Source organism: Mus caroli, unplaced genomic scaffold (genome assembly GCF_978045245.1).
Source record: "Mus caroli unplaced genomic scaffold, Mus_caroli_1 scaffold_17, whole genome shotgun sequence".
NCBI classification, from domain to species: Eukaryota; Metazoa; Chordata; class Mammalia; order Rodentia; family Muridae; genus Mus; species Mus caroli.
This window is the reverse complement of record NW_028227272.1, coordinates 90,337,033-90,344,464: the sequence shown is the minus strand read 5'-3', so window position 1 is coordinate 90,344,464 and position 7,432 is coordinate 90,337,033. Positions and strand designations below refer to the sequence as shown.

The 7,432-nt window shown below is 47.4% G+C and overlaps 1 long non-coding RNA gene across 1 annotated transcript; it reads right to left on the bottom strand.

Moving 5' to 3' along the window:
• Positions 1-4,689: 4,689 nt before the first annotated feature.
• On the bottom strand, positions 4,690-7,053 carry LOC110311855 (uncharacterized). The gene is made up of 2 exons (XR_003835163.2): positions 6,802-7,053; positions 4,690-6,546 (listed from the first exon to the last, which is right to left on the bottom strand). It is a non-coding gene; the product is annotated as an uncharacterized LOC110311855 (long non-coding RNA).
• Between the last annotated feature and the right edge of the window lie 379 nt (positions 7,054-7,432).

The window sequence follows — 7,432 nt, the reverse complement described above, 5'->3', positions numbered from 1 at the left end:
GCGATTGTGTGCAAGGAAGTGGGGGATTTCCTATTGTCCTGGAAGGCAGATGCCATTATTCACAGTGGATTTACAGGAGGGAGATTGTCTAAGTTGTGAAGAAATATTTGAAGATATAATCTTCCCAGCTCATTTGGGAGGAGTGTCGTCAACCAAAAGAACAAACCCTGGGAGGGCACAGCCATTTTGATGTAGCAGTGGCTGTAGGGTGGCTTTGACACCTCTGTAGGGGTTTGCTTTGGCAAACTGCACTATAGAGTCTGAGCTAAAACGGCATTGCGTCAGTGGTGACATCCATGCTAAGGAAGTGGGAGTCATCTTAACAAACCCTTAAAGGGAGGTGTTCAGGTCCTAGAAGGGTGCTGGGGGAAAGCAGGACAGGATGGGGAGTGGTTCCAGGCTGTAGATTCAGACTGCTGGGCACGGATCCAGCAGCTGATGTGTGTAGGAGTGACCGGATGCTGCATGTTCTTACCAATTCAGTTACAGGAAAGGTGTGTGGGTGTGAGGGGGCAGCAAGATGGAGACACGGTCTTTCAGAGGTAACATGGCTCCATCAAATCCCACAGTGAAGATGAAGCTGGCTAATGTCAGTGGAGTCTGGGAAATAGAGTGAATGGAGAGATGTGCGGTCATAGGAGAGTCCATGTGTGCTGCCTTTGCCATGAGTGTGTGTGATGTGTGCATGTTGTGTGTGTGTGTGGTGTGTGTATATATGTGGTGTGTGTATATATGTGGTGTGTGTATGTGTGTGGTGTGTGTGGTATGTGTGTGGAGTGTGTATGTGTGTGAGTGTGTGTGTGTATGTGTGGTATGTGTGGTGTGTGTGGTGTGTGAGTATGTAGTGTGTGTGTGATGTGTGTATGTGTGGTATGTTTGTGGTATGTGCGGTGTGTGTGTGTATGTGGTGTATGTTTGAGTGTGTGTGTGTATGTATGGTATGTGTGTGTGGTGTGGTGTGTATGGTATGTATGTGTGTGGTGTGTATGTGTGTGTGTGTATGTGGGGTATGTGTATGGGGTGTGCATGTGTGGTGTGTGTGTGAGTGTGTGAGTGTGTGTGTGAGTGTGTGTGTGTAGTTCTTTCATGACCATTCAGGGTTTCTGGAATCCATTTTTAGGTAGTTTATAAATGAGTAGAAATATCATAAGGAACACATTCATGCTCACTCACGCCAGTGCATGTGTGCACCTGCGCGCATGCGCACGCACGCACGCACGCACGCACACACACACACACACACACACACACACACACACACACACACTTCCCTGTGGGAAGCCAGCTGTTTGCTTTCCTCTTCTGAATGAGTGGAGTCTGTGGTCACACACCCTGGCAGGGACGACACTTCTGAGAATTAGGACAGAGAGAAACAGCAGGACAGCAAGCTGGTGTTTGAACTGTGATCCAGGTGGAGACTGAGAAATCAGAGACTCCTCCTGTCTTGGTGACAAGAGAGTCTGTGAAATTGGCTGGTGGGTTTGGGTGGGGAGGAGGCCATGCTGGGCAGAGGAAACTATGGCAGAGCATACCCAGGCTCCTTAAAGTGAGAAGAATCCAAGTCCCTTAGCCCCAGAACTTAACCCGTGGGTCTGGTGTGGCCGAGTGTTGGCCTTCTAGTTCATGAACTCATAGTCTCAGAGCACACAGCTTCTCCTGGTTAGCCCTTTACTGTTTACGGGTCTATCTGGCTCCTGAGATTGGCAGTTTGGGTGTTTGCCAACATGGCTGTTTCCTAAGGTGCCTCTATTCTAGGGCTCACCAAATCATCTGTTGGACAGACACCCCTTCACCAGCTCCTGGCCTGGCACAGACTCAGCTGACCACAGCCACCAAGCTGTCCTTCCTTTGCAGCTTCTGTAGTTTTCTCAGATGATTTCGTCAGCCAACTTGGAAGTGGTACCTGGAATGCTGGTTCATATTTTCCTAAATGCACAATATAAGTGAGGTTAAAGACTTTAAGTGGGTCTAGGAGCCACTGGAGGTGCAGGCACCATCTAACTAAGAATGTCTCGTCAACTCTAAAACCTTGCTGGGCCTCTGTAAACACGCCAGGCGGAACTCCGAGCTAATGACAAGCAAAGTCAAGGAAGAAACACGATGCCTGACAGCATCCATCCACCTGCGTCTAGAACTGCAACTCCTCTTTTCCCTGTCTTAATAATTCACGAAAGAGGAAAAGGTGCGGTCACTCTAGAGGCAGAGGCAGTGGCCTTTATCAGAGCATCCGTTTGTCTTCCTGCTGTGACTCAGGTTGGTGGTAGCATCGAAACTCCTCTGTTTCATCTCGTTTTTAGGTCATCATGCCAGCCGCTGTGACCTTTCCCATTAACAAAATGTACGCATGGCAGTAAATGCAAGTTAAATTTCAAATTATTTGCGCCGTTGATCCACAGTGATCACCGATCCGTGGGTGTATTCTTACAAAGTTGACATTTTAGGTAAAAATTGATTATGTAGGACTAATTTCATATTCTTCAGCCTAAAACACATACAGTGTGATTATGTTTTTCCTTCACAAACAGCAATAGCATGCCACTGTACCATTATATGAAATGTATCATGAATAAAAATACCTACGCTAAATGCCTGGCAAGCTAACTTGTAGAGCAGTCAAGTCCATGAAAGTCATTTTGCTGTGTAGAGAGTGGGTTAATTCTCTGAGGGGACTGAGATATAGGTTGCCGTGGACTAAGTTGATTTCTCCCAAAACTTTATATCAAAGCCCCAGCTCTTGCATGGCAGGGCCTACGGATGAGGCTTTCAGGGGTTTATTGGCTTAGTGAGTGGTAAGGGCTTAATGAGTCCTAGAGAGATGTGTCTTTACAGGAAGAACAGTCTCTACGTGGGTGTGTCCTGAAGAAAGGACCCGAAAGGACACAACAAGAAAGTGACCCTTCACACAGCAGGAGAAACCCTGCTGGATCGTGACCCTGGGTGACAGCCCGCAGAGCTGCAAGAAAGCAAACATCTGTGGTTTAAGTCCATAGTATTTTGTAATACAGCTAGAGCTGACTAAGGCGTGAGACGGAAAGATGTCGCCACCGTGGTAACGCCTGGGATTTGTGAATCCATGGCCTCCAGATGAGTAACTGCAAAGGCATTATAGCTGAGAGGCTGGAATGAGCGTCCTGTTAGAACACAGAGCAAAGGCTGCTGGGTTTAGTGGCTCGTGAACAGTCGTCCCAGCTGTGACGGTCACTTTCCTGCTGCTATGAGAAAACACCTGACCGACTAAAGCAACTTCAGGCTGGAAGGGTTTCTTCTGCTCAGGGTCTGAGGTGCAGACTGTGACAGTGGGGAAGCCATGGAGCAGGCACACCAGGTCTCTGCTCACAGTGCACCTGGCGTCAGGATGCAGAGGGGACTGAAGTCTGGCTCTCAGTTTACCCTCTCCTTTTCACATAGCCTGCGACCCTGGCTCCCATTCGGGGTGGACCTTGCCTGTTCACGCAAAGCATTCAGGAAACACATTATAGACACAGCTGGGGATGTGTTTTGTGGTGATTCTAAATCCGGTCTGGCTGACAGTGAAGTTATCCGTCACCACACAGCGCCCATGTTGACCGATGAGAGTGCAAAGCCAGACTTTGGCCAAGCTCAAAAGCTACTTTAGGAATGTGATTTGGCTTCTGCTGTTATCCTAACAACTCTGTTTGTTGTATAGAATCTACCACAAAATGGCACCAGCCTCCAGTGTTTGTATTCAGGCAGAGAGCAGGAGAACTAGGCCACTGGGAATGGAGACTCTGGGGTGTCCCAGATCCATCTGTCCAGCCTAGTGCTCAGCGCAGGTGTATAGTGTAGGCAGCAGAGAGGTAGTGAACGTTTTTAAACAACCAAGGAACACTGGGCAAAGGCATTACTCTCAGTGGATTTAGAGAGAGAATGCCATGTGGTACCGTTCAAGCATGGCCTTGAAGAGGACATATTTGGAATGGTGAGACAGCCTAAGTGACTTCATGCGGTCCCTTCAGCAGCATCTGCTCTGACTGTGATGATGTGAACGACCTAAGATGGGTCTCAGATTTACCTGGTTCCCTGCAGAGAAGAGGCAAAGAACTTGGCCTCAAGTAGTCACGTGTATGTGCATGTGTGTGCATGCGTAGTATGTGTGTGTGTGTGTGTGTTTGTGTGTGTGCTTGCGTCTATTCTCAGTCACAGTAATCTACATTGTCCTCAAGATTAATCCGTGGTGTGGTCTGGAGAAGTAGGTTAAGTGGAAACTGCTTGCCACTCAAGCATGCAGGCTTTAGTGCAGATGCCCTGAACTTGTCCATGCCATGATAACCTCCCTATAATTCTAGCTCCCAGAAAGAAAAGACAGAGTCCTTGGAGCAAACTGGCTAGCTAGAACAACCATACTAACTAGCCCTGTGGTCAATGGAGAGACCCTGCCTTGAAGAATAAGGTAAAGAGGTCAAAGGAGACTCCCACATCAGCACTGGCCTCCACATATGTGTGCTCCCATGTGTACACACACACCTGCACACCTGTGTGCACGCACACACAAATGAACATGTTTACATATACACAGAGACCTGCACACTCGGATAGTAAGCAACAGTACCGTGTCAGAAAGCGCTTGGGGTGGAGGGATGCGGACACTTACTCTCTTAAACACTTAGGACTCTGTCAGCTAAAAATGGTGTGCCAGGAGGAGGAGTTAAAGTCATACTTGCAAATAAGTACACAATGAATCCTCTTTAATAAAATGGCATATTTGTCATGAAGCACATAGCCCAAGTTGGAGTAAATTGTAAAGTTGTCCCAGGCTATGGTTGCCTGCATCAAAAGGAAATCTCAGTGAGGGAGTGCTCAGCTCGGACTGGCCTTGGACATGTCTGTAGGGGATTGTCTTAATTATTGACTGGCACAACAACTGTGTAAGGGACACCACTCCTCGGCCCTTCAAGCCTGTGCTCAGTGCTGTCTATTTGAAGTCTGAGCCTATTACCTTTCTCTGGCAGGTTCCTGAGTGAATAGGTAGCATGGTTTGCAGTAGGCCCTTGTAGAGGCTACACTTTCAGTGCATGAGTGTTCATATGTGCACGTTAGTGTGTGGACAGGCAAACGTATGTGTGTGCACACATGCATTTGTGCATGTGGAGGTTAGAGGTCAACCTTGGGTATTATTCCTCAGGCTCTGTCCACTGCCTTTGAGATGGGGTTTTCACTGGTCTAGAGCTTGCTGATTTAGCAAGGCTGGTCAGTCAGCCCCAGGGATCTGTCTCCTTTCTCTCCAGTGCTTGGATCACATGTATGCCTTTTAATGTGGGTTCCAGAGACAGAGCTCAGGGCCTCAATGAGCACTTGCTGACTGGGCTCCCTGCCCAGCCTCCCCAAACACACTCAGCTTACCTCACCTCCACCCCCCACCACGACCTCCCCACTGCAGCTGGAGTTCCATTGGCTTACTATGTTGGAAGGCAGCGCTTATCCACGAGAAGCACCCTCCAAGGACACCCCAGCATGTGTGAACAGCGTCCTTCTCTCATCTTCCCTTGCGAGGCGAAGGCTATTAATTACACTAAGTGACAAAGACTCTCCGTGTTGTATGATTGACACAAGGATGAATCTTTGTTACTGATTGCAAATAATAGGACCGCAGTCACGTAGGTTACGTAGAGTCAGGTGAGGAGCGTGTGCTCACAACCAGGTCGTGGGCAGGCAGTATCCTCTTCCATCTCTGCCTGAGCGAGTGGCTGCGGGAGACAGAGCAGGCATTATCTTGCCACATTCCTTCCCTAAAAAACAGCCTCTGTCCTACTTTGCTTGTTCGCTCCTGGCACGGGGACAACCTGTCTCTTTACATTAGTTTAGATCTGTAAAGAAACAGTCATTTAGAAGGAAAATAGTCGGAAAATTCGGGCAACGTTCCATCTTTAAAGTCGTAGCTGAATGATTGCTTTCTTATTGTGTGACTCCAGGGCTGCTAAAATCCCCCGTGTCTGTACACATGTTTCTCTTTTCCTATCTTGGATTTGGGTTTTCCTTCTGCTTAAAACACAGGTATGTGCCAGAATGAAAACTGTTAAAAAGGGAAGGTTTTCAAGGACTCCTAAAAATAGGATCTGCTGCCAAACACACAGCCCCCCAATATGTAAATGGTCAAAAGGGAAGCAATGGAAAGCATATGTTACCGACATTCCCCTTAGAAAAAACAAGAGTCTGAGCTTGGCCTCCCGGCCCTGGCACCCTTGAACCTGTGGTTTCCATTTAAGCCTTATCCCAAGTCTGCAGCAATCATTCTCGGCATAGCTGACTTCTATCTTTTAATCGAGGCCGTAAAAAGCTACCAGGAATAGTTTTATTCTCCAAATGGGAACGAGTTATTTCATCACATCAGGCTGGGATTTGACACAAACCTTTCAAATAATTATCAAGGCTCAAAGGGGATCAAACACCCACAGCGCCCAGGCCTAGGTGGCTGCCTTGTAGACCCAGGGCAAAGGAGTGGGCTGGGAAGGTAGTCCAGGACGGATGAAGTAAGAAGCTATTTTTTGTTTGCCTTCTGTGGCAATGAGGAATCACCCCATCTTCTTCCTGGAAATAGAGCTCAGAGTGTACATACATTCATTAAACTCAAAGTGCTCAACGGTAGTGAGGTTTTGCTAGGAACTCCTTCCGTGGCTATCCTAGGATGGACTGTGTCCTCTAGTCTTACAATTTCGAAAAGGCATCCTATGAAGAACCCACGAGAGAGTGAGCCTCTCCAATGCCTCCTTTTGTTTTCTGAAGAAAAGCTTTTCTGACTAGCAGGACTTATATTATTCATCTTGTTGACAAAGGTCCACAAACCTGCTGAGAGAGTGCATCCGTGGAGCGGAGTGCTCCTGTGGGGCTGAAGTCCTGTCCCTTGTCCCCTGGAGACCTCTCCTCCTTCCAGCAGGCTGTGGAACAGAGCTGGTCCCCCAGAGAGATGTCTAATCTTTCAGCTGTGGAGCTATCTTGCTTTCCCAGTTCTGGTTAAATTTTGTCTTCCGTATCTTGGTATTTCCATGATAGGCCACGGAAAAAGAAACTTGGAGAATGTTTCCCCTTTGCTGTTAAAAGTTGTGACCTTTGCTCACATTTGCCAGAGAAAGTGCTTATAGCACCAATTAACATGAATTATTAACTCTCGGATTAATAATTGATTAGCAAGCTAAAGGCCCGGGGCACCTGCCACATCACACTATCGAGAGAGGAACCTACGAAACAATTTAGATACAATTAGAACAGTTCAGGCAGGGCTTGGCTTAAGTAATGACATTTTGGCTTTTTAAAGGATTGCTTATTTCTCCTCTACTGTCATGTGGCCGGAGAGTCAAAAGTCACAAATAATTCATAGACTGACTCATGTGGATGTTGCCTTTAAAATTTTCATTTAACAAGTATCTCTGTACCTCTTTCACTGTATTAACCTCTGTTTAAAAGGGCTCATATGGAT